This window comes from Mus caroli, unplaced genomic scaffold (assembly GCF_978045245.1).
Source record: "Mus caroli unplaced genomic scaffold, Mus_caroli_1 scaffold_3, whole genome shotgun sequence".
Lineage (NCBI taxonomy): Eukaryota > Metazoa > Chordata > Mammalia > Rodentia > Muridae > Mus > Mus caroli.
In genome coordinates this window covers 7,406,597-7,431,500 of record NW_028227258.1, presented here as the reverse complement: position 1 = coordinate 7,431,500, position 24,904 = coordinate 7,406,597, and the positions used below count along the sequence as shown (strand labels likewise).

Genomic DNA, 24,904 nt, shown 5'->3' with positions numbered 1-24,904 from the left:
AGCTGGAAAGTCCAAGATCAAGTTTGGTGAGGGCCCGCTGCCTAGTTCACAGAGTCATCTTACCACAGCGTCATTGATATAGGGGATGTAAGGTCTCTGGGGCCCCTGTCATAAGGAGGGGTGGAAGGTTACTTTTAATATATGAATATGTGAATTTATTACTCGTTTTAGCACAAGTTAAACTGAATCTCTTGCCCAGAAAATAGACACTTTTCTTCACTAATTCTCTGAGACAACTTTGCCTTTTCGTTTCCCTGGAACTGATCTGTAAGCATTGGGTTTTGTCTTTTCATCTTTTTGAATAGAACACGATTTATTTTTGTGCATGTCGTGGTGTGTGGTGGCGCACAGTTCCCACTCTGTATTTGATGGTTAGAGGACAGTTTTATGGAGTTACCCCTGTGGGTTCTGGGGATTGAACTCAGGTCACCAGGACTGTACCCTACGAGCATCCTTACCTCCTAAGCCATGTTAGAAGCCAGGAGTTTCTCTTCAGTGCCAGTTCTTAGGAGTCCCTGCCTTCAGTCTAAGCTCCAGCCAGAACATGCCAGCCATTTCTAGAATGAAACTTCTTAAACTTTGCTGTCTGTAACCCCCTCTTGCTGATGAAGATTTTATGTGACTTCAGTCATAGGGAATATAAGATAGGTATTCAGAGCAGACATTTACTGATAGTGAAACATAAATGCATTTTAAGGCACCTTGGTTGTACACATATTTTTATTTATTATAGTTGAAAGCAACTTGAATATTAATGAGTAGGGTTTTTTTGTTGGTGTTGTTTTGTTTTTTTTTGTTTTTTTTTTTGTTTGTTTGTTTTTTTCGAGACAAGGTTTCTCTGTGTAGCCCTGGCTGTCCTGGAACTCACTCTGTAGACCAGGCTGGCCTCGAACTCAAAAATCCACCTGCCTCTGCCTCCCAAGTGCTGGGATTAAAGGTGTATACCACTACTGCCCGGCAGTTTTTTTTATTATTATTATTATTATTATCATAAAAGTTTAGTCTTGGAGAATATTCGACCCTGTTGAACTAGAGAAACTCCATTAGCTTTCAGAAGAGCAATATTTTTATTTTATATTTGTCAATACTGAGAACGTTGTTTCACATAAACATGTATAAGATGTATAAGATGATAAAAGTTTGCTTAAGGCATTTCAGAAACCGTTGGAAATTCTGTCCTAACCCCAAGCTAAAACTCATTGAATAATACTTTCTGAAACTCAAGTGAGCAATTTAAAGATCCATTTTGAAGACCAAACATTTCAATATAATATATTCCAAAGCTATACTAATTTGGTGTCATGGTAGGAGAATTGTAAACTCCTTGTTTTCTGCCATCAGGCTGTTATGTCTCTGCAGGAGCAGGAGATTTTGGGTGTGTGTCATTACACTGCAGTTCCTCACAAGTCTGAGCCGAGCCGTCTCAGGCAGCAACCACTGGCATTGTGAGGTACAGTATACATAGAAGGCTGCACAGGAAGTCCCATGGTGCAGCGTTGGTGAGCACAGCCGGAGACACTCACATTCAGTATGAGTTTAATTTTTAAATTAACTTTAGTCACTGTGTACCCAGAAACCTTTTACTGTTGCTGTTTGTATGTTCCGTGACCCACACAATCAATGACAAAACCCCAGGGGAAGCCACGCTCAGGTTACAGAGCAGGTTCCCCCATGCTCTTCACCTTTGAACTCTCTGCCTACAGTGCCAGAGCTCCCAGCCTTCTCCCAGATCATTCTCCTTTTCCTACCCAAGCCAGCTCAGGTCTATGTCTCCTGATATTTTTTTTTTTTTTTTGACCTGTGACATGGCTCTGTCTCTCCAGCACACCTCTGTCTCCATAGCATATGCTAGCACATGGTACAGGGTACATGGAATAGCTCTTATCCCTCAACATCACACAAGACCTGTGCTGTCCCTGGGAGCTAAGATCATGGTGTATGTTCCTCTGCAGCGGTTCCTGGGGGCTCAGTAAATGCTTGCAGTTGCTGCTGCTGCTGAGGAACTTAACACACTTAAAGTTTGGGCTTATATATATATAGCAAATGGCTGGTTAATATTGAGGGGGTGGGGTGGGGCGGGGAGAGGGAGAGAATGACCCCTGGGTGGACAGAACAGGAAGAAAGCATGAGGTGGCTCGCACAGGCTCTGGAGTAGTCACTGAGTTAGACCTCCATGATGTATTCCTTACTCTTTGGCAGTCAAATGACCTCTTGGAACCACAGGGCCTGGCTTCTAAAAATGGGTCACAATATTGCTGAGCTCCTCAGGTTTGGAGAGGATGGACTGGCCGAGTGCTTAGTCTGGCATTTGCTACTGGGAAAGCACTTGAGTAAAGTAATGATTATCAGGTGTGAAGCCTAGGAGCTCAAGCCTGAGGTTTGCCCGTTACTGTGTTTCCTCCACATTTTAGGGCTAGAGACGACAACGCAGTTATCAGCCCCTTCCACCATCCCGGCCATGCCGAGGAGGACGCCAAAGGGGGGCTGCATCCGAGTGGCCCTCACGTGTCAGCTGGCTCATTCGGTGTTGACCTTCTCAATGGTTGGGAACCCTCTCCTCTGTGGCTCAGTGTGAACAGTCATGAGGCTGTCATTAAGGGTTGTCAGTTCCCTGGAACCCCGTAAGCTGTTGGCCTGCTACTGAAGCTTGCAGAAGAAAAGCCCCGTTTCCCCACAAGGAATAATCAGGCATGCTTTAGATTCCGTTGGCTTTTAAGACAGGCCTGTATGAAAGGCATGCTTTGAGCAGTGACCCAGATCTGGAACTAATTTAGGTTCATGTCTCCTACAAGTTATCTTCTGAGACATGCCCTTGCGAGGGAAGTGCCGGAGGTATAGTGCGCCCTTTGCTGCTGTCCTTGACATTCCTTTTGTTGTCAAAGTCTACAAGGAGACCCTGCTTCTTCTTTAAAGATAGGACACAGGTAACATAGTTAGACCCTCAGTTGTGGAGTTAAGGAAATCAGAAAGTAAAAATAAACAAAAACAAAAATGTATGACTTAGAGCGTGCTCCTCTGTTCTTCCTCTGCCCCCATGAGGGTAACCTGGATCACAAGACACAGAGGACCCTGACGGTGACAAGCAGTGGCTCTCTAATCTGTGGAGTGTCATCTCTTGGGGTCTCTGGGAGTCCTCTTCAGTGACCTAAATCCATAGGGCTGTAAAACCACTGTCAGCTGCTGCCAGCAGAGCAAGGAAGCCACATGTCCAAAGGCTCTTCTCTTCTGAGGCCTGCAATCATGACCATGATTATGGTGTTCTGTAAGCCAAGGAGGGCAAGTCTCCCCGGGAGTGCTGAAGATGCCAACTACAGCCATTCTCAGGGCGCATGCCTCTGTGAGGTGGGCAGCTGACTACCAAGGCTGATCCAAAGCCAGGGTTCTCTGCCACATCGCACTTCCTTCCTGTTCGACCTCAGGGTCTTGTCATGCAAGTTCATGCCAGGCCACTGAGGACAAAGGGCATCTGAAATATTTAGATCACAAGACTGTGGAATGCTGTGAGAGGGATGATGGGATTGAAGAGAAAACTCAGTATAGTCTTCACAGAGAAGTCCATAAGCTCCCTCCCTGGGCCTGCCGTGGTGCAGTTTTGTTCTGATTGATTTCCTAAGGCCATGAAGGATGTCTACCTCATAAAGAATGCCTGGAATCTTAGCCTGCCCAAACCCAAACACTGCTTATGGACTGTGCTATGTTTATTCAAATCCACAGCGTTTAGCACAGCTTCCCCCAGCCTAGAGATGTTAACTCCCCACCCCCTCAACCCCCCAGTTCTATCGACTCTAGATGTCTGCAGTTCCCGGGTGTTCACTGGAAAGCTCCCCACTTCCACTTGCCCACTGCCGACCTCTGCTGACACAGTGGGTTCTCTCCAGCTTCCTCACAGCGCTGACCTGGTTTGAACATAGACCAGGGCTCTCCTTCAAATTCTGAGAAACTGCTTCCTGTAAGCCCAGAGACCACAGGCATCCCTGTTTCCTCCCGAAGCCTTCGGGCTCACTGGTTTATGCTGGTTTCCTACATTTTACAGGTCATACAATTCTGCTTTTGTAGAAGCTGTGAAGCATATAATTCTATCAGTTTTGCTTCAGACAGTTTTCTTTCTGAATCATTTAAAGAAGAAAAAAAATGGGCCTGTGAGAAGGTCCAGCCGGGTAGAACTGCTTGCTACCAGCGATGTGAGTCCAACCCTCAGAATTCAGGCTGCAAGGAGAGCATAGATTTCCGAAAGTTGTCCTCTGACCTCCGTACATGGATGTAGCACATGAAGGACCATGCTCACACACATCACACACACACACTAATGATGATCATGATAATAAAACAATAAAAATTAATTATCCTTAATCCTCTTCCACTGCATTCCACATTCTCTTATTTCTTTAAATTTCTGTTTAACTCCATCTCTCTTACCTGAGGAAGTTCTTGTGACAGTTACTGTATGTGGGTCCTGCTGGCTCCAAAGCTCTTGGCTTTAATTCACCTGTGAGGACTTAACCCCGTCACTTCTGAAATACATTTTTACTGAGTACAGAATTCCTGGATGTCTTAAAAAATGTACTCCCTACCCTCCTCTCACGTGTACTTAGGCAGGAAGTGTCCAGGTCACTTATTTTCCTCCTCTTGATACAGTGTATCTATTTTTTCTCTTTGCCTCTTGTTTATACTATTTAAATTAAGACATGCTCAGATGTTTGGTTTTTATATGTCCTTGGTATTCTCTCGGCCATTTGATGCTGTGGCTTGTTGTTCACGATTACTTTTTTTTTTTGGTAAATTTATTATTAGTTTATTTTTTTATTTATTTATTTTTCTACTTAAATTTACAATCTCCTATCTCATGTCTGCCATTCCTTTCTGGGCCTCAGTCATACAGATATTAGGACATCTGGGATGTTTATTTACACCCCCGCACCCCATGTGCTCCAGGCTAAGCGATTTCCATTGACCCTCAGTGGATTTCTTTGCTTCCTTCTGCGGCTATGTGGCTGGAGAGCCCAGTTGGCAGCGTCAGTCTTTGTCTTACTGAGTCTCTGTAAGTTTCTGTTGTCCTCTCTCTCTCTCTCTCTGTGTGTGTGTGTGTGTGGACTTACCCATCTGAACTCAGTTGTCCACCATGAGAATCCTGAGTATGGGCGTGAGCTGGGTGTGCTGTTCTTGCAGACGCTGTCTAGTTCTGGTGTCTTCCCTGTCCATTGGGAGTATGTTGCCTTTCCCTGCCATGTAGCATGTATGGCCCATGATATTCGTAGGAAGCCAGACTCGGCAGAGAGCAGGGGCTGAGGTGGATTGTCGTTACATTTGGAACAAGCTTGCTTGCCCTGTGCCTCAGGCTTCTGTAGTGTGTGAGGCCGGATTTGAGCAATTGGCTGCTACAGTGACCTGCAGGGCTCTGACATGTCAGACTCCTTTAGGGACATCTGATGTATTTGGGGGTGGCCCTCTTGGGAGTTTCCTGAACTTGAGGCCCTTGTTTTGTGCTGTGCATCAGAATCTGTCCCTGTATCTGTGAAAGTGTCCTGCCAGGTTCCCTCAGTCCTCTGTACTGAAATCTTGGTCATGCCCCACAAGAAGACAGTTACCGCTGTAGTAGCCACCCAGAGGCCTCCTCTCCCCTGGATGCTCATAGCTGCCTCCCACCCCCCATGGAAGGTCACAGCTGTCTCTCCCGAGTCAGTTAGCTCTCCCAGAAGGGAGTTTCTTCCCCTTGCCTCTCTCTGCCCAGCAAACCTCTTCCTGGCCAACCCTCATCTTCCTCTAGACTTCTGACTAAGCTAGCTCCCTTGGAACCCCAATTTCCCACTGGATCTAAGGAAAGGTGCAACTGTGCAGCTCCTCTGCCTGTTTCTGTTATTTTTCTAAGGGTGGGAGTGAGGTTTTTTTTCCCAGAACTCTGCATTCTGAGCAGACACAGGAAGCTTTGAAGATATCATTTATAATATCCTTGTTACAGGACCCTCCTTCAGGCCAGTCCCCAACACAACTTGCTTTCATTCACCACGTCACTTGTACTTCTGTTCTATTTCCTGAGTATTGCATGGCACACCTTCTCCTGGGACTTCATTTCATTGAACACTTATGCACCAGGAGAGACAAATCAAAAGGATTGCCAAAAGGATTGTCACAGAACTGGGGCACATATACAAAGACGTGTCTGAAATGGGCACTACAGGGTGGGGGTGAGGACTGGGAGGTGGGACACCGTCATTTTCAGGGTTACAGATGCCATGGCTGCGTTTTGTTTCTTTGTCTGAGGGTGAGCACGTGAAGGGAGTGTTCTCATTATTACTATGAAAATTATGTAGATCTTTTTGTCCAGCCTGCTTCATAATCAGAACCTTATACCGACACTGTTCAAGACCACCCACACAGAAGGGAGGGGGGAAACTGAATGCCATTCAAATGAGTATTGTAGACATGCCATAAATTTCACTGGTTAGAATGTTGTGTATCAAGCGGTTTAGACAGATAATTGATACATCCTGGACAACCAAGGTAAAGAGCTTAACGGGGTGGTCTGGTGAGGCAGATCACTTTGACGGTAAGAGTACACATAAAAGGTATGAATAAAACAGTCTCATGGTGCCTAGAATAACATTCTTAATGAAACGGCATGGTATTTTCAGGTTGCCATAGGAACACAAAGCAGGGGAGGGACGGGGGGTGGGGGGAGAGCTCCTCAAGATCATGACATTCGTGTTAAACCCGAGAGAGTGAATAGGCGGCCTCCAAAGGTAGAAACACTCAGACAAGTATCTCTATAAACGCACAAAAGAATGAGACGGTTACCCACGGAGGGAACCTCTGAGGTCTCAGCAAAGTCGGAAGGAAACGTGACACAGGAAGGTTCATACTGAAAAGCCCCTGTTATTCAAGAGACAGCAAGGGAGCCCTGCCTGCTGTGAGTGGCAGAACAAAGGCAGGAGTGTAGCATCAGCCATGAAGTGTGAGGCAGTGGATGGGAGAGAACGGGCTAAGAGGGGTTTTGGGGAGCAGCGACTGTTGCATTAATATCAGCAGAGGCACAGTTGCAGCGATGGCACGATGGGGTGACAATGGGGTTGAAGAAGAGGAGCCAACGTGAAGAGACACCTCCGAGTAGGGATATTGAGACCTTGGCTGTTGACTGGACACAGGAAGCAGAGAGTGAGAGAGGCAGCATGTGGTCAGTGGGGGTTGGCACCAACATCTCAGGAGATGGTGCTCACAGTTGTTGAGGGAAGAGGTGTAGGGAGGGCTGTAGGGCTGAGCAGACGTTATAGCATAGTCTGGGCAGGCTTGCTGACCTGACCTCCATGATGAGTAAAGAGAACCGTCCCATTGGGAGTCTGGCACATGGCTTTGGTGCCGACTGGAGAATGCAAAACAAACAGGAGTTAAGGGGAGCCTAGAAGGGATCAGGAAGGATGGCCTGAAGTCTGAGATGGAGACAGGATATGCCTCATACCTTTGGAGACGTGACTGCCACCTCACTTGAAGAACTCAAGTGGAGGGATGCGAACCGTCGCTTCTGGTTTACTACAGTGCAGTGCCATTTATTGGTGTCGTTTACCCAAAGCAGCCTTTTTGTTATCCTGCCTTCCCTCTCCCTTCTACCTTTGCTGAGAGTGTTCAGCCTTCCTGGTAAATATAACATCAAAAAGCCAACAGTTCCCTTCGGAAATCAGAGAAAACGGGGGGGGGGGGGGGTCAAAGAGGAGAGCTCTAGCACCGGCCATTGAGACAGCAGTCAAAAGTGAGGAGAGACGGGTTTGAAGAAAAGTATCCTGGCATGTATGAAGTCTTCGCTCTCTTAGCTCACGTTTGTATCCGTGGGAGATTTATTAGCTCCCTTTCCACAGGGCCAGTGAGAGAACTCACAGGGCCAGTGAGTCTCCAGTGGGCGCGAGGAGGGAGGGATGTAGCCTAAACCACGTCACTGTAGACTTTAAACAAAGCATGCTTGCTCCGTAATCACCATGCAGGACTTGGAGCTGCGAGTGGTATAGACCCATGGTGCCCTCTTTGTGTTCTCACATGGTTCCGGGAGCCACGAATGCTCACCGCAGGGGCATGGTTTGACTGCTGGGTTTTTCATACAGAAACATTAAACATTAAAAAACAAATCAGGAAACTGCTAAACTCTTGATCATTTACAATACACTTCCACTGTCATTCTCTTATTGAGCATCCCAGCAGCCCACTGACGTGAATATTAACACAGTTTGTTGATTTACAGAGATGGCACAGCAGGGGTTCTGATGGTCAGCCATACTTGGAGAGTCAACCCTGTCTTCCTAAACTCAAACCATCATTTCTCCCCTGCACCACACCATTTTCCACATGGGGCCAACACTTCAAGTCTCTGATTCTCCTAGCCTCTCTGAAGAGCTGTATTTTGTGATGCCAACACTGACAGAAGCAACCTGTGCAGCGAAAAGAAGATCCAGAGTGCCACTGTTTTCCAATCTACTGCTGGCCGCACTGTGTAAGGGCCTCAGACCCAAGCTGGGAAGCAGAGGAACTGAAAATACGCTTGTCAGGGTATCCGTAAACGTAAAATGTAAAAAAGAAAACATCTTTCCACACTTCCCAACCACATGAGGGGTGTGGGTGCGGTGTGAACTCCCCAGGGGATGGTGGTGAGCTGTGGTCACCTCCCACTTGCTCCAGCATTAGCTCTTTCAGGTCTAGGTGTCAGATCTGCACTCATGCTGGCACCCCTTCTGACATCATTAAGAGGCTGCAAAAGCCCACATAGCTTGCCTGCCTCCATAAGGTCTCTGGCCACGTTGCTGATCGAGCTGGGCATCAGGACTCTGGTGTGGGCACCAGGGAAAGGACCCTGGCGTCTCTGCTTCAGGTCAGTGCTCTGAACAATGCTATGGCATCCTAAGGCATCAGGGACATAAGGTTGAACCAGAGCCCCCCTGCCCTTCAAGTGAGTAAGATGGCTCTGTATCTAATATCCTCAGTTTCCTTGTCTGCTGCGTGAGGTGAGACTCGCCAAACCTTCCAGACCAGAGTTATGGAGAAAATGGAAATTAAATCAGGACTTGCTGAGCTCAGAGTAAATAACTAACCTTGTTAGCGGGAACTATATAGAGGCTGGGTCAACAGGGAGAGTAATTTTAACAGCCAAACAGTGCACTTATCAACAATATAATTAAAATTATTAAAAATAATACACTCACAAATTTTTCTAGCCTATTAAGTACTCACTTCTCAAATAAACCTTTACTTACCAAAAGTGAGGGGAAAGACTGCTCCCAAGCCTAGCATACATTAGGAGGGGCTGGAGAGATGGCCCAGTGGTTAAGAACACTGGCTGCTCATCCAGAGGACCTGAGTTCTGTTGCCAGCCCTCATGTCTGGGTTCACAACCATCTGGAACTCCAGCTCCGGGGCATGTGATACCCCCCACCTCCAGTGGTGCCTGCACTGGCCTGCACACCCCTACATGCACACACAGAGGTACACACCTACACATAATTAAAAATAATACGAATAATTTTAAAAGGAATATTTGGGGGAAGAAACTGCTCTACTTAGCTTGTGTATTTCTTAGATTAAACAATGAATTACGTCAATGGGCATAAGATGAGTGGGCTGAAAATGTGATAGCGACCTTCAACCTAAGAGGGAAGTCTCATCTGGGAAGCCTGCGTGATAACTGCTCATGATGCGATGGGTCACTTTCCTCTCAGGCACAGTAAAAGAGAGAATGAAGCAAGACCCAAGGGTGCTTTGCTTGGCTGAGAACAGAACAGGGATCTGTCCACAGATGAGCTGCCAGCAGCTTTTTTTGGAGTGGTTTTGGGGTTTAAAAGTGATTTCTATTCCTACTTTGAATGATGGTATGAGAGAATGTGGGCAAAAAATGAGGCTAAAACTAAATGTTGTATCTATGGCACACTCGCAGATAAACTAACCAGGACACCAAAATGATTTCAGATATGTATTCCCTGCCTCTCAGCTGGGATCCATTCAATTGGGAAAAATGCTGTCTTAAGTGGGACTCACAAAAACAACGTATTTACCCCAATATACTATGTGTCTTGTGGGCCAAAAGGCATTCATAAAGCTGTGGGGGTGATTCTTCATGTTAGAATAATTTCTGATTTTTTTTTTATAATACTGTTATAGGGCCATGTTTAGAAATTTGTTTGTTGATTTTTTTTTTAAATACAGAATACTTTCAGCTCAAAATCATTTACAACTTTGGAAAATGTAATTAAATTGTGAATTAATCCGCTATGACAGTTCCATGGCTTCCTGGCACAGAAACACACTCAGTCATGAGCTTACTCATCCATTCTGTGCCAGTGTGTGTTACGCAAGGGATCTGTACTGGCTAGTTGTGTCAACTTGACATAGCTGGAGTTATCACAGAGAAAGGAGCTTCAGTTGAGGAAATGCCTCCATGAGATCCAACTGTAAGGCATTTTCTCAATTAGTGATCAAGGGGGAAAGGCCCCTTGTGGGTGGGACCATCCCTGGGCTGATAGTCTTGGTTCTATAAGAGAGCAGGCTGAGCAAGCCAGTAAAGAACATCCCTCCATGGCCTCTGCATCAGCTCCTGCTTCCTGACTTGTTTGAGTTCCAGTGCTGACTTCCTTGGGGGATAAACAGCAGTATGGAATTGTAAGCTGAATAAACCCTTTCCTCCCCAACTTGCTTCTTGGTCATGATGTTTGTGCAGGAATAGAAACCTTGACTAAGACAGGATCCCAATGGAGGATGGGGAAGTCACTCCTCGGGGACTGGTCAGCCCCACCCCTTGCAAAACACTCTTCTGTTGAATGAAGAGCTGCCTCTAGAACCACAATCATCTCTGAGCTTTGTGTCTGGGCTGAGATGTGCTCATAGTCAACTCAACTGCCTCTTCAGTCACCTGGCACACACATCCCTGGGCCTGTCTGGGAGCGTGTTTCCAGAGAGGTTCAACAGATATGTATGGCCCCAGCCCATAGGGTGTGGTCCACACGGAGTACAAAGGGACACAGGAGGTAGGTAACTAACCGGGTGCTGCCGGTAAATTCTCAGTTCCTGATCTCCTCAGCTGTGAGCAGGCAGTCTCCTGCCTCCTTAGATAGGAGCTAGTCCTGCTGTCATGTAGACCATGTCCCCTAAAATGAACCCTTCTTCTCTTAGTGGTATTTGGTCACAACAATGAGAAAGGAACCGACATATATAATTGAAACACGTCTTTAAACTGCAGTGCCTTTCTGGTGGGGCGCAGCAGTGGGCGCTTCCTACGCTCTTGGTGGGAGTATAGATTGACAGGCTTTCCCACAAAAGTCATGTTGCTGTATGTTTCAAGAATCTAAAGAATTATGAATTTAATTTTTAAAAAATAGCTCTGAAAGAGAAAGTTGTGATACAGATAATCAAAGATTCTTGTCATATAAATCTCAGAGATTTAAGCATCAAAGAATAAAAGAATGGCTAAGCAAACTAGACAGATCCCTACAACAGACGACAAGGCTGCTGCTGAGTCAGCATTTCTACACACACACACACACACACACACACACACACACACACACACATCAAATCAGTCAATGTTCATGCTAAGACTCCAAGAACAGAAACTGGGCACTCAATTATAATCAGAAAAAAAAGTTTAGCTGGTATGTGCCCCACACTACAGTATTTCTATTTTATTTGGAAAGAAAAAAAAAGTTTGGAAATTGTAGGTAAAGATTTTGATCTAGGACTGGAGAAATGGCTGAGTGGCCGAGTGCTTGCTTTGAAAGCTTGAGGACGAGGGTTTGAATTCCAGCACCTCCATAACAAGCTGGGTATCCCATGCTTGGGTGTACCCCAGCTTCAAGAGAGCATGTGGAGACAACAGGGATGATGGCAGCTCACTGTCTTCCAGCCTCGCTGAGAAAACATGAGCCCAGGTTCAGGGAGAGAGCCTGCCTCAGAGGATGAGGAGAGCCTGCCTCAGAGGATGAGGAGACCCTGCCTTAGAGGATGAGGAGAGCCTGCCTCAGAGGATGAGGAGAGCCTGCCTCAGAGGATGAGGAGAGCCTGCCTCAGAGGATGAGGAGAGCCTGCCTTAGAGGATGACAAGGACAGGAATGGAGGAGGATGCTCAGTGCCTCTTCTGTCCTGCATGTGTGCACACAGGCATGCATACCTGTGTGTGTGTGTGTATGTGTATGTGTGTGCACACACCACACATACCACACACACGCACACCACAATACAGCTCTAAAGACTTTGATAACATTCAAGTAACATTCAAGTGTCAGAAGACCTCACCAAGCCTCTTTACTCTATGTTACTTTTTTGGATAAGTAACTTAAGGCCTTATTTCTTTATTAAAAGTGACTTGATAGATTTTCCTGGTCTGCCTGGGGACAGGGTTTAGAGACTCATTGCAAAGCCTTGGTATTTGACATCAGTTAAGCCAACTGTATCAGGAAAGACTCAAAACCAAACAAAATGTCAAACAGATTCCAACACAGTCTATTTGTTTCAGAAAATTAAACAGAGATTTAACCACAGTCTGTTTCAGAATATTATACAAAGATTTAGCCACACTCTATTGGTTAAAATAACTTTAAAAAGTCTCTCAAAACAATGAAACTTCACAATAATTTCTTCCCATAAAAATTATAAGGACAGCATATGGGTGCCGCAGACCCTCTGGGTCCCTGTGTCTGCGTGGAACGGGTCCCCCGACGCGGGTGGGCAAAACGTGGATGGCGAGTGACAAACAGACACACACAGGAGAGTTCGTGTGTAGAATCTGAATGTAATTTTACAATTCGAGCTTCAGACTTTTTATACAGAAGACAATAAAGAAGTTGGGTGACATACCCGCAAGGTACAAATGAGGTAACCGGATGCTTAGTGACTCTTACACAGAACAGAGGAATGAAAACACAAAGATCGGAAGGAACTGGGCAGTAAAATAACTGAGACAAAGTCAGCTCTATCTAAGGTCAGCTATAGTCTTAGAAGCCAGGTGTGAGAACTTTTCACTCCTAGGGCAAGGGCTTTCACACCCAAGTCATGGTTCTAACTAGGGAGTTCCGTTCTAGCTAACCATCTCATGAATAATGCAATACTCTAAAACCACAGCCCGATCTGTTTCCTAAACCATAGTAAATTCCTGTAAATAGGTGTAACTCAGCTATAATACTAAGCATCTATTCTGGTTTCCCCTACGGTCAGAAACTTCTTTCTTCCTAGGTGATGGTAGATTCCTGTGAAGGGCAGGGACCTAACTTTTACTCAAAGAGATAGTGTAATACCAGGGGCAGTACTGAAATCCAAGCCCAAGGTCTTGCTAAGGACGAACTAGGACTGTTGGAACACTGGTTTAGCTATGTCAGAATTCAATCTTAAAAGGCACGTATGATAGGAAAATATTGAGAGAGAGCACGTGGATTCATACACTAGACTAACTCGGGAATGGAACTCAGGAATGAAAAATTAGGGAACGCTAGACTCCAGGAGGAGAGCTTCCTTGAAGCCCTTTTGCCTCATGAGTGACTTTTAAGCCTCTCGGCTTGTCCAGTTGACTCGACCGGGGCGTAGCATATGGGAAGTCATGGGATGACTAAATTCCAGTGTGTGAGTCTTCAGCAAAGGGGCAGCCGTGCTTAGGTTACACCCACATTTTCCTGCCTGTTGTCATGAAAGAGAAACAGCAGTGCTTCCCCCTGCTTTGTGCAAACCCGTCTTTAGAGTTTTGTGGGGCCCCTTTCTGAAATTCATTGTACATTTTTTTAAAAAAAATGTATTTTTAGTTTTAAATTTGGTTGCATCATTCCAGGGCTGGTAAGGATCAGGTGTATCGCCAGCACGTGCAACTTGGGAAGGAGTAGAGATGAGAACAACAGATGAAATCAGAGCAGACCCTAGCAAGGAAGGTTCCGGCGAGGCACTGGTCATACGGCAGGGCAGGTCTCCTCTGGTCACTTCTGAGACATCAAGTAGGCAGGACAGGACTAATGAAACGTCATCCTGCCACCTGCTCTTCCCTGTCCCTGGATCTTTCCAAGGAGTGTTAATCAATATCAGAACTGAATAACCACAAACTTGATTCCTCTCCTCTCTTACCCTCTAGCTTGCACACTAATGTGGAATAGAGAAATAACGGAATGTCTACCACACAGTCAGCGAATGCCAGTTCTTTACCTTTTCTGTGAGAAAGAGCTCTGTAAACCAATGTCATAATCCCGTGGAGAAGACGTCAGCCACATCTGCTTTGTAGGGGAGTAGATTGACACCAACAGGAAGCTGGATGTGACAGTGGCCCATGGCACAGAGAGCAGAAGCTACGTCTCGACTGAGGACAACCTGACTTAGAGGCAGTCCCATGATCTTCACATCCACCTCACCAGCAGCTTTATCAAATGATGTGGGTGAGTCACAGTGGAAATAAAACACATCAGTTAAGGTGACCTTAGGCAGGAGAGGAAAGGCTTGCCATAGGATAGAAAGTCCCTCTGAGGTCACTTTCAGACCTGTTCTCTCTCTCTCTCTCTCTCTCTCTCTCTCTCTCTCTCTCTCTCTCTCTCTCTCTCTCTCAATCTGTGTGTGTGTGTGTGTGTGTGTGTGTATGTGTGTGTGTGTGAGAGAGAGAGAGAGAGAGAGAGAGAGAGAGATGTTTATATCATTGTATATCATTGTATCTTCATACATGTACTGTATAGTTCTTAATGTTAACTTGGCCATAAGCACCATGCTGACAAGCTAATATGGGTCATATGGGAAACAAGGAATCTTAATTAAGACAACACCTCCATAGGATTGGCCTGTAGACAAATACGTATGTATATAGGGCATTTTCTTGATTGATGATTGACGTGAGAGGGCCCAGCTCACTGGGTGGTGCCACCGCTGGGCAGGTGGTCCTGGGCTGTATAAGAAAGCAGGCTGGGTAAGCTCTAAGTGGGTAAGCTCTAAGCTCTAAGCCGCACTCCTCCACAGTTCCTGCTTCAGTTCCTGCCTCCAGCTTCCTGCTGAGTTCCCTCCCTGATCCTGCTGGAAGACAGACTACAAGTTGTACTACGAAGGATACTCACTCCTCCCCAGGTTGCTTTGGGTCGTGGTATTTTATCACAGCGATGGAGTCTCTAAGACCATGCATATGAGTGTGAGGGGCTGAGCTGACACTGGGTCTCCTCTGCTGCTAATGCACCTTAATTGGTGAGACAGACCCTCATTCACCCTGGAACTCTCTGATTGACTAGAGCCTCAGGGTTCCGGTTGTCTCTCCCACCAACGCACCCAGCGTTGTATGTGGGCGCTGGAGATCTGAACTCAGGTCCTCATGAGCAAGCGCTGTACTGACTGAGCCGTCTCCCAGCCCTCCAAACTTGCTGTTATTACCTGGTTTGAAACCAACTGTCCCCTTTCGGCCGCCGCAGCCATGTTCCAGTAACTCGCCAAAATGACAAACACAAAGGGAAAGAGGAGAGGCACCCGATACATGTTCTCTAGGCCTTTTAGGAAACATGGTGTTGTTCCTTTGGCCACATACATGCGAATCTACAAGACGGGTGATATTGTAGACATCAAGGGAATGGGCACTGTTAAAAAAGGAATGCCCCATAAGTGCTACCACGGCAAAAACGGAAGAGTCTACAGTGTCACCCAGCATGCCGTGGGCATCATTGTCAACAAGCAGGTTAAGGGCAAAATTCTAGCCAAGAGGATCAAAGTGTGGATTGAGCACATCAAGCACTCAAAGAGCAGGGACAGCTTCCTGAAGCAGGTGAAGGAGAACAACCAGAAGAAAAAGGAAGCCAAAGAGAAGGGCACCTGGTTGTAGCTGAAGTGCCAGCCTGCGCCACCCAGAGAAGCACACTTTGTGAGGACTAACGGAAAAGAGCCTGAGCTGTTGGAACGAATACGAATTCATGGCCTAATGTACACAAAGAAATAAAATACCAGCACCAGGAAAAAAAAATAAAAAAAGAAAAGAAAGAAAAGAAACCAACTTTCCAAGGGCTGCAGGGAAAGTCAAAATGTTCTCTCTCTGTCCCCTCTTACCCAGGAAGCAGAATTCTAAAATACCACATAGATGTGTTCTTAGAAGGCTCTAACCCATGCCAAGAAGGGCTTCTGGTCACATGAGAGACGCAGCGAGGAATAAAAGCACATTGCCGTGAATCAGAGCCAAACAGACTCCTGACTGGAAGAGAGAAGCCCTGAAGCGCGTGAGACATGTGAATGGAAAGAGCGGGATATTTTCAGTAGCCCATGCCTACGCCCTCACTGTCAGCATGGGATGGAGCTTGTGGGTAATGAAATGTGACATGCGACCACACATACGAGAAGCAGAACTGGAAAAAAAAGGGGGGGCTCTTGGCTCTTGGGAGGAATCACAGAAAGCAGAGGAACTCCTCACTAACGCAGGAGACGGGGTGGTCAGAGAGACCCCAGAAACACTGTAGGGGACACAAGTGAGCTTGGCTGCTCTGAAGCAGTACCTATCACCACGGAAGGGTGGAGGAACCCTGTAGGAGCTGCTGGTCCACACTGCCTTGGCAGCCTGGTGAGCTGGGCTTTTCCTGTCACATGCTGTGGTTTCCCATGGTGTACCACTGAACTCAACGAGAGAATACCCAAGAGATGGATGTCCACACCATTCCCCGCCTCCTGGCAATCTCCACCCAACCCCCAAAGTTTTTGAAGACCAATTGTTAAAACAGTATTCACGGTTTCCAATAGGAAATTCCTTCACAAGGGATTTCAGTCTCTCTGGTGTGGTGTGGAAGCTGACTTTGAGGGAGCTCCCTAGGTGTCAAGGCTGCCTGAGAGTTAGGGAGAAACAATGTGCTCCTGACTGTTAGATGACTACAGTGAGAACTGGCTTCAGTCAGCCCCGAGATCTGAGGCTCACTCACTCATTTCCCTGCAGGGGAAGACATGCTGCACAGCCAGGCTCACCGTTGGGAGTCTCCACAGGGCTGCTGGAGAAGTGAGAACACAGGAGCTCACGCTCAAGGAACCAGCATGAACCAGTATGAACCAGCATGAACCAGCATGAACCAGCTAGAACCCTTGGCAGGGATCTGTTTAGGTCTGTACTCTCTGGCTCTCAGGGGTGGCTCGATCCTGGACAGCCTAGGGTGTAAAGAGGCAGGACACAAGCTGCTGAGAGGAGAGTCACTGAAGCACTGAAGCCTGCAGCAGGCAACCTGGAGAAGCTCCTGGACCCTCCCAGCAGGAAACCACAGCTCACAACAAGGACAAACTCCTTGTATGTTTTTGGAAGGGTTGGCTGCACTTTAAACTACCCGACTTCTCTGTTGCTCTTGAACAAATCAGGATGAATTCATCTTCAATGCACTTATCAAGATGCCCTTTGCAGCTACATATATCTACTACCTTTTAACAGTTATTACATTAGAGGATTTTCCCCCTAATTTTCCTTTTAGTTTTGTGCAGGTCCTCATACATAAATGTTCATATCTAACGTGTGATGGTACTATTCACATATAGAATGGTCGATATCTGATAGGATGGATAAAGGCAAAAACACATTGGCTATGACTTACAAGGAGGAAACGCGGGGTTATCTGCTTATGTGTGTGTATTTATCTTCATGTCTATATATATGTCTGTGTATATGTCTGTGTATATGTCTGCGTATATGTCTGTATATATGTCTGTATATATGTATGTGTATATGTCTGTATATGTGTCTGTGTATATGTCTGTATATATGTATGTGTATATGTGTCTGTGTATATGTCTGTATATATGTATGTGTATATGTGTCTGTGTATATGTCTGTGTATATGGAGGGTTGCAGAGGTAAACATCAGGCATCTTCCTCAAATCTCTTTCAACCTTATTTTTAAATTACTTATTTTAATTTCACATGTAAGGGTGTTTTGGCTGCATGTGTGTTTATGCACCTGATGTGTGCTTGGTACCTGAAGAAGCCAGAAGAGGCACTGGATCCCCAGAACTGGAGTTCGAGAAGTTGAACCAGGTCCTGGGAGTTGAACCAGGTCCTCTGGAAGAACATTTCATGCTCTTAACCACGGAGCCATCTTCTCCAGCCTCCCAACACTATGCTTGAGACAGAGTCTCTCACTCAACTTGGAACCAGTGATTTAGGTAGACAAATTGAAGCTGGCCACAAAGGCCCTGAGAGGAGCCCATCTCCTCCTCCCCAGCACTGGGGATACAGAATGGTGCTATCAGGCCTGGGTTTTGTTTGTTTTGAACATAGGTGCTTAGATCTGAATTCAGGTCTTCATGCATACATCTTCATTTCTGATGTGTCATGGTACCATTCACAGACAAAATGGTTGATACCTGATCGGATGGTCGAAGGCAAACACTTACCAGCTACAACATACGAGCTATTAGCTTAGGAAATGCAGGAGCTGAAAGCTTAAGCCACACAGACATTTACCAGTGTTTGAGACCCGACAATCCTTGCCATTGTGAACTGACCTTATGGAAGAGTAGAGAGGCGTCTGACTCTAGTGGAGAGAGACTTGTCCAGAAGCTGAAACCACACTCCCCGTCCGAGCATTCTACCTATGACATATGCTGGTGCTCACACATCCATCTACAGCAGCATGTCAAGAGTGAAGCAGTCACGTGGTGATCGTCTGAAATGTCTCTGACGCTCACACGGAAAAGAAGACTGCAGCAGTCACTGTTGCTAGGTCCTGTGATTTGGCTGAGACTTGAGTGTGTCTATCAGATGTTCCCATGCTAGGAGTTTGGGCCTCAGTGTAGTACAATGTGGTGTGTGTGTGTGCATGCACACATGTATGAGTGTGTGTGTGTGTGCAAGTGTCCAAGGGGCCCAGAGGTATGGATTCTCCAGAGAGCTGAAGTTTATAGCCAGCTGTGAGCTACCTGACTTGTGTGCTGAAAAAGTAAACTCTGGTCCCCTCGATTTGCTCAAAGGAATGTATGGCACAGACATCCACTGGAAATGGCAGAAGTCCTGAAGCCAGCACAGCTGTTTGGCACAGTTCCCATAGCACTGAGCCGAATGCTGCAGTTGCTGTCCCTCTGTCTCCTACTTTTAGGTTTTGGTTTCTGTGTGTTGTGTTCTTAGGGACTTTCTGTATTATGATTCATTTTATGTCTTTTTTTTTTTTTCCCAGAGAAAATTATGTCTGTGTCTTCTAAGGAAAGTCCTAAACTTACTATCCATTCTGCTTTTAGGGAAGTAAGTTTACGTGACCCTCATTGGAAGTCTTCTTTTCGCCCTGGAGATCATGGTAAGCAGGAATAAGCACTGAGACATTAGGAATTTCTTTATGAGGGCTCAGAAAACTCAAACGATGTGATTGGAACAGGGTAAATGCAGAGACAGCTGACAAACGCTGACTAGGCAGGAGGATTGGTAATAGTTTACAATGCACTTGGAGCTCTCTGAAATGTTATTTAAAGACAGGGTTACAATCTGGAGGGATAGACCTCAGTAAATAAAATAGATAGATTGACTAAAATTCCTTTTCCTGCTGTACAGTGCAGAAGATGAAATGATAGAGTAAAGAATTAGGCATTAGTATTTGCTATTCATAAAGGACTGGTTCAGATATTTTGTTTGTCTGAAGAGCTTTAAACTGGAAATACTGCACCTCCCTCCAAAGCGGGCTATCATATAATAAATGTGTTTGCTTTGGCGGAGATACATTCTTTAGATTCTTTGAAGTTATAGGGCTGATGATATAAATAAAATCTGTTTTATTTGTACTTTCTGTGATTGAACCTGTAACCCCAGACATGCAACAAAAAATCAAATGTCCAGGAACACAATGCTATAATCTGTACTTCTTGGATAACCATTACTTTTTCTTCGTTCTATGGAACCGGTATAAACAAAGAGGCAACCTGATTGCTAATCAGTCAGAGCTGAAAGCGTCCCCTGAGTACCACACACGGCTCACCCCTCCCTCGCTGGCTCCTTATCTCCTCTTGGGTCATCCTGTGAATTCCCTGGGCTGGACTCTGGCAAATATACATTTTAGCAAAAGACAGTTTTAAAAGTAGAGACCCAATGTAATTCTTTAGATAAGATCTCACTATGTAGCTCAGGCTGACCTTGAACTCTTGGCTATTCTGCCTCAGCCTCACAGTGATGTGGTGGTTTCTGTCTGACATGCCATTTCTGTCTTCTTCTGGATAGCCATCTTTTATACTCACTGACTCTCATCCCCATCTGTGGTGACCACCACATCCAGATGTATTTCAGGGTTCAAGACAACGAGGCACAGGTCATGCATAGTGCATAAGCTTTGTTCCTAGCACAGAATCTCAAGTTGGCAGCAATTTAAACTTGAACATTGTGTGTTAGAACAATCTCTTCATTTAATAATATAAAGTGGACTTTCATTGTGGATGTGTTTTTTCTGATAACCAGCAAAATGGTTTTTTAGTGTGCTTGTTACCAATTTCCATTTCTGCTTTGAAAGGACTCTTATTGACTTGATTTGAATAAATTTCCCACTGAAGCTACTTAGAAAATTAAAGGTTACATGATTCACAATTTAGTTATTCAATTAAATTTTTAATCCATTTCTTTTAGTGCTGGCAATAGAACCCAGGGCCTCGTGCAGACTAGGCCAGGGCTCTGCCCAAGCTTTCCTTTCTGATGTCTTATGCATAGGCTAAAGAAACACGAGCAAAACAACCCTGAGAGTCCACCTCACACAATGGCTAAGATCAAAATTTCAGGTGACAGCAGATGCTGGCAAGGATATGGAGAAAGAGGAACACTCCTCCATTGTTGGTGGGATTGCAAGCTTGTACAACCACTCTGGAAATCAGTCTGGCGGTTCCTTAGAAAATTGGACATAGTACTACCGGAGGATCCCGCAATACCTCTCCTGGGCATATATCCAGATATTCCAACCGGTAAGAAGGACACATGCTCCACTATGTTCATAGCAGCCTTATTTATAATAGCCAGAAGCTGGAAAGAACCCAGATGCCCCTCAACAGAGGAATGGATACAGAAAATGTGGTACATTTACACAATGGAGTACTACTCAGCTATTAAAAAGAATGAATTTATGAAATTCCTAGGCAAATGGATGGACCTGGAGGGCATCATCCTGAGTGAGGTAATCCAATCACAAAGGAACTCACACAATAGGTACTCACTGATAAGTGGATATTAGCCCAGAAACTTAGGATACCCAAGATATAAGATACAATTTGCTAAACGCATGAAACTCAAGAAGAACGAAGACCAAAGTGTGGACACTTTGCCCCTTCTTAGAATTGGGAACAAAACACCCATGGAAGGAGTTACAGAGACAAAGTTCGTAGCTGTGATGAAAGGATGGACCATTTAGAGACTGCCGTATCCAGGGATCCATCCCATAATCAGCTTCTAAACGCTGACCATTGCATACACTAGCAAGATTTTGCTGAAAGGACCCAAATATAGCTGTCTCTTGTGAGACTATGCCAGGGCCTAGCAAACACAGAAGTGGATGCTCACAGTCAGCTATTGGATGGATCACAGGGCCCCCAATGGAGAAGCTAGAGAAAGTACCCAAGGAGCTAAAGGGATCTGCAACTCTATAGGTGGAACAACATTATGAACTAACCAGTACCCCGGAGCTCTTGACTCTAGCTGCATATGTATCAAAAGATGGCCTAGTCGGCCATCACTGGAAAGAGAGGCCCATTGGACTTGCAAACTTTATATGCCTCAGTACAGGGGAATGCCAGGGCCAAAAAGTGGGAGTGGGTGGGTAGGGGAGTGGGGGGGGTATGGGGGACTTTTGGGATAGCATTGGAAATGTAAATGAGGAAAATACCTAATAAAAATATTAAAAGGAAGGTCTAGATTGGTGTGGCAGTGTTTTTGTGACAACCTGCATAATGTTCTGGGTCATTTTATGTACTTGGGGAACAACAATAATTGAAGTATTATGATGTTCTGTACATGTTTGTCAAGCCACATCGTGAAAAGAAAACCCAGAAGAATGCAAAGGAATTTTTAAAAAGCTAAACACTGTGTTCTCAGAAGTGAATTATCTGAAAACTGAAAGTACTATATATATTTATAAAGGATGAATAGCAGAGATTTCAATCATCTTTTACTACAATAATTCACAGCAGTAATGATGATGGCACCCCATCCTCCTCTACTGCCCTATTTTTTTTAACTGTTTTGAGATAGATTCCTATTAGAACTCCTTTCTAGAAAGGAGGACTCTGAGGTACAGAGTGATTAAGTAATTTGCCCAAGACCCTGCAAAGGAGCTTGGGATTCTATACAGTCTGAGTTAAAAGCCCCAGTGGTATGTCCATGGATGGTACCCACTGTTTTGTTTGCTCTTGAGAGAATCCTTCATGTTGATCTCTGCATCCTAGTGTTGAGGAAACACATCTTTCTCATCCTGCTATAGATAAATGATGGGAACTGGGTTTGACCTGGATCCTGCTGGGACCATCCTTCTCCTACTACACGGCCACCAAGCAAAGACACAAGAACCAATTCTGGCCCAAGGAATTCTAAGACAGGAGCCTGGGAGAGTCTGTGCTGAGAAAAATGTAGGGAAATGAGCAACAGCGAGCAGGATCCACGAAGGAGAAGAGGAGTGGAAAAGGTTATCCACTGAGACATGAAGCTGACCCTTCATGGGGGTTCTGCATGTCAGCAGATGTCAGAGGACCAGGCTAGAAGGATGTGGGTTTGCACAGTGCAGTCTTCTTAATTTTCTTGGTCCTTCTTCATGGCTTTTTCCTAGCTTATGTAAATTAAGTGGCTGCCTGCTTCCTTCCCACACCATCCTTCCTATGACCATTTTCCAGTGAACTATAGATTCTAAAGGGCAGAAAGCTTACCTTGTTCATTTTTGGTGCCACCCATGAGGACGGCATCTATGTGTTCAACTGATGGTTGGATTAGCCTTAGACTTTTAGATACAGCTGCTGAGACTCACTCACAGTAAGCCTTTTTCTCTTAAGTGGATCTCTTGAACTGAAGCACCCCGAGTTTTGTTCTCCCTAAAAGAAAGCCAGCACTGCCTACATGGTGACATATGCCTAGAATCCTACACTTGGGACTCTATGAGTTCTAGGCTAGCCTGGGTGACATAGCAAGACCTTGCCAACAAAACAAAACAAAACAAAACAAAACAAACAAATACAAAACTGAACCAACCAACCAGCCAAATCCCAAACAAGTGTGATATGAAGACATCAATGTGTTTAGGAACCTCAAACCCTCTTCAGCTCCACTTACCCCTCACTCTGCTTGACATTCTTTCTTTCTTTCCCAGTCAGACATCTTGAGTTTTCCACACTTCCCACCAACTCCCCTTTTTCACCACCCATGTGTCTGCCCACTCCAATCTGTCTCCTATGTCTGTCCATCCACCAAACAAGAAATGGACCACAAGATTCACGATCTTCCCAACTGTGGAAAGGAACAGGCTTTTTGCGGTTTGCATCTTCCTCGTTTCTCAAACAAGCAGCCCTCAGTACTTGACTCCATTCTCAGACCCCTCAAGTCTCCTATTCTCTCCCCTTGGCTTTCTCCTTCTGACTCATTTCCTTTGCCAGCCCTGAGACTCTGCTCTTACTTAGAACCTCTCCAGGCAAGTTCATTCAGCCGGGATCTGTCTCCAAGGACAACAGTCTTTTTGCATTAGCGATTGAGCAAATAACCCAGACCCTTCCAGAGGGAATCTGCTCCTCCTGACTCTGCTCATGGCTTCTCTGACCTCTTCTTCTGCTATATACACTCCTAACGTCTAAAGTCTGATAAATCCAACCTGGCATCATTACCAAAGTATCCATGATCCTCAGCTTGCCTAAGATCCATGCATCCGTGGCAGGTCCTGCCTCTGACAAACTTTCTCAGCTTTGGTAAATATTGATGTGGTTAATTCCTGGCAGGTTTCACAGAGGGAGAAGGATACTGACACTGTATCTGGCCGTTTGACTTACACTGAGAGACAATAAACAATGGGCGTTGACGCTGGTGAGTGATCTGGCCAAAGGCTTGCTGAGAGTCCGAGAAGCTCAGAGAACAGTCCACTGCTTTCCTGTAGCTGTCCAGTTACTGAGTTTGGCTTCTTTGGACCAAATTCTCCCATTTTTTATTCTTTTCAACTGGCTGACTTACTATTTTTATTTTTTATCTTTACCATATGCAGTTTTTAAGCATTTTTATTTATTTTCTTCACATTACCAATATCATATGTTGGACTAGAAAAATTTGCACAATGTGATTTAAAAAAAAAAAAGATTTTCTTTTGAGACATGGTCTCACTATGTGGCTTTGGCTGGCATTGGAACTGGCTCTGTGGACCACACTGGCCTAGAATTCACAGAGATCCTCCTGCCTCTGCCTCCCGAATACTGGATTTAAAGGTGTTTCCTACTATGCCTGACTTTAAAAACTCATTATTTTTTTAAATTAGCAGACAGAATATTTTTATTAGATATTTTCTTTATTTACATTTCAAATGCTATTCCCTTTCCTAGTTTCCCCTCTGAAAATCCCCTATCCCCTCCACCCTCCCCCTGTTCCGAACCCACTCACTCCCATTCCTGGTCGTGGCATTTCCCTATACTGGGGCATAGAGTCTTCACAGGACCAAGGGCCTCTCCTCCCATTGATGACCGACTTGACCATTCTCTGCTACAAATATAGCTAGAGCCACAAATTCTACCATGTGTTTTCTTTGATTGGTGGTATAGTTCCAAGGAGCTCTGAGGGTACTGGTTAGTTAGATGTTCCAACTTGTAATAAGGACACATGCTCCACTATGTTCATAGCAGCCTTATTTATAATAGCCAGAAGCTGTAAAGAACCCAGATGTCCCCCAACAGAAAAAATGGATAAAGAAAATGTGGTACATTTACACAAAGGAGTACTACTCAGCTATTAAAAACAATGAATTTATGAAATTCTTAGGCAAATGGATGAACCTGAAGGACATCATCC

At 45.3% G+C, this 24,904-nt stretch overlaps 1 protein-coding gene and 1 pseudogene across 1 annotated transcript in view; one reads left to right on the top strand and one right to left on the bottom strand.

The window, feature by feature from the left end:
* Ak5 (adenylate kinase 5) overlaps positions 1–24,904 on the bottom strand; it is a 190,611-nt gene that overhangs the window by 92,882 nt on the left and 72,825 nt on the right. The window lies entirely within an intron of this gene.
* On the top strand, positions 15,401–15,895 carry LOC147005426 (large ribosomal subunit protein eL21 pseudogene; annotated as a pseudogene).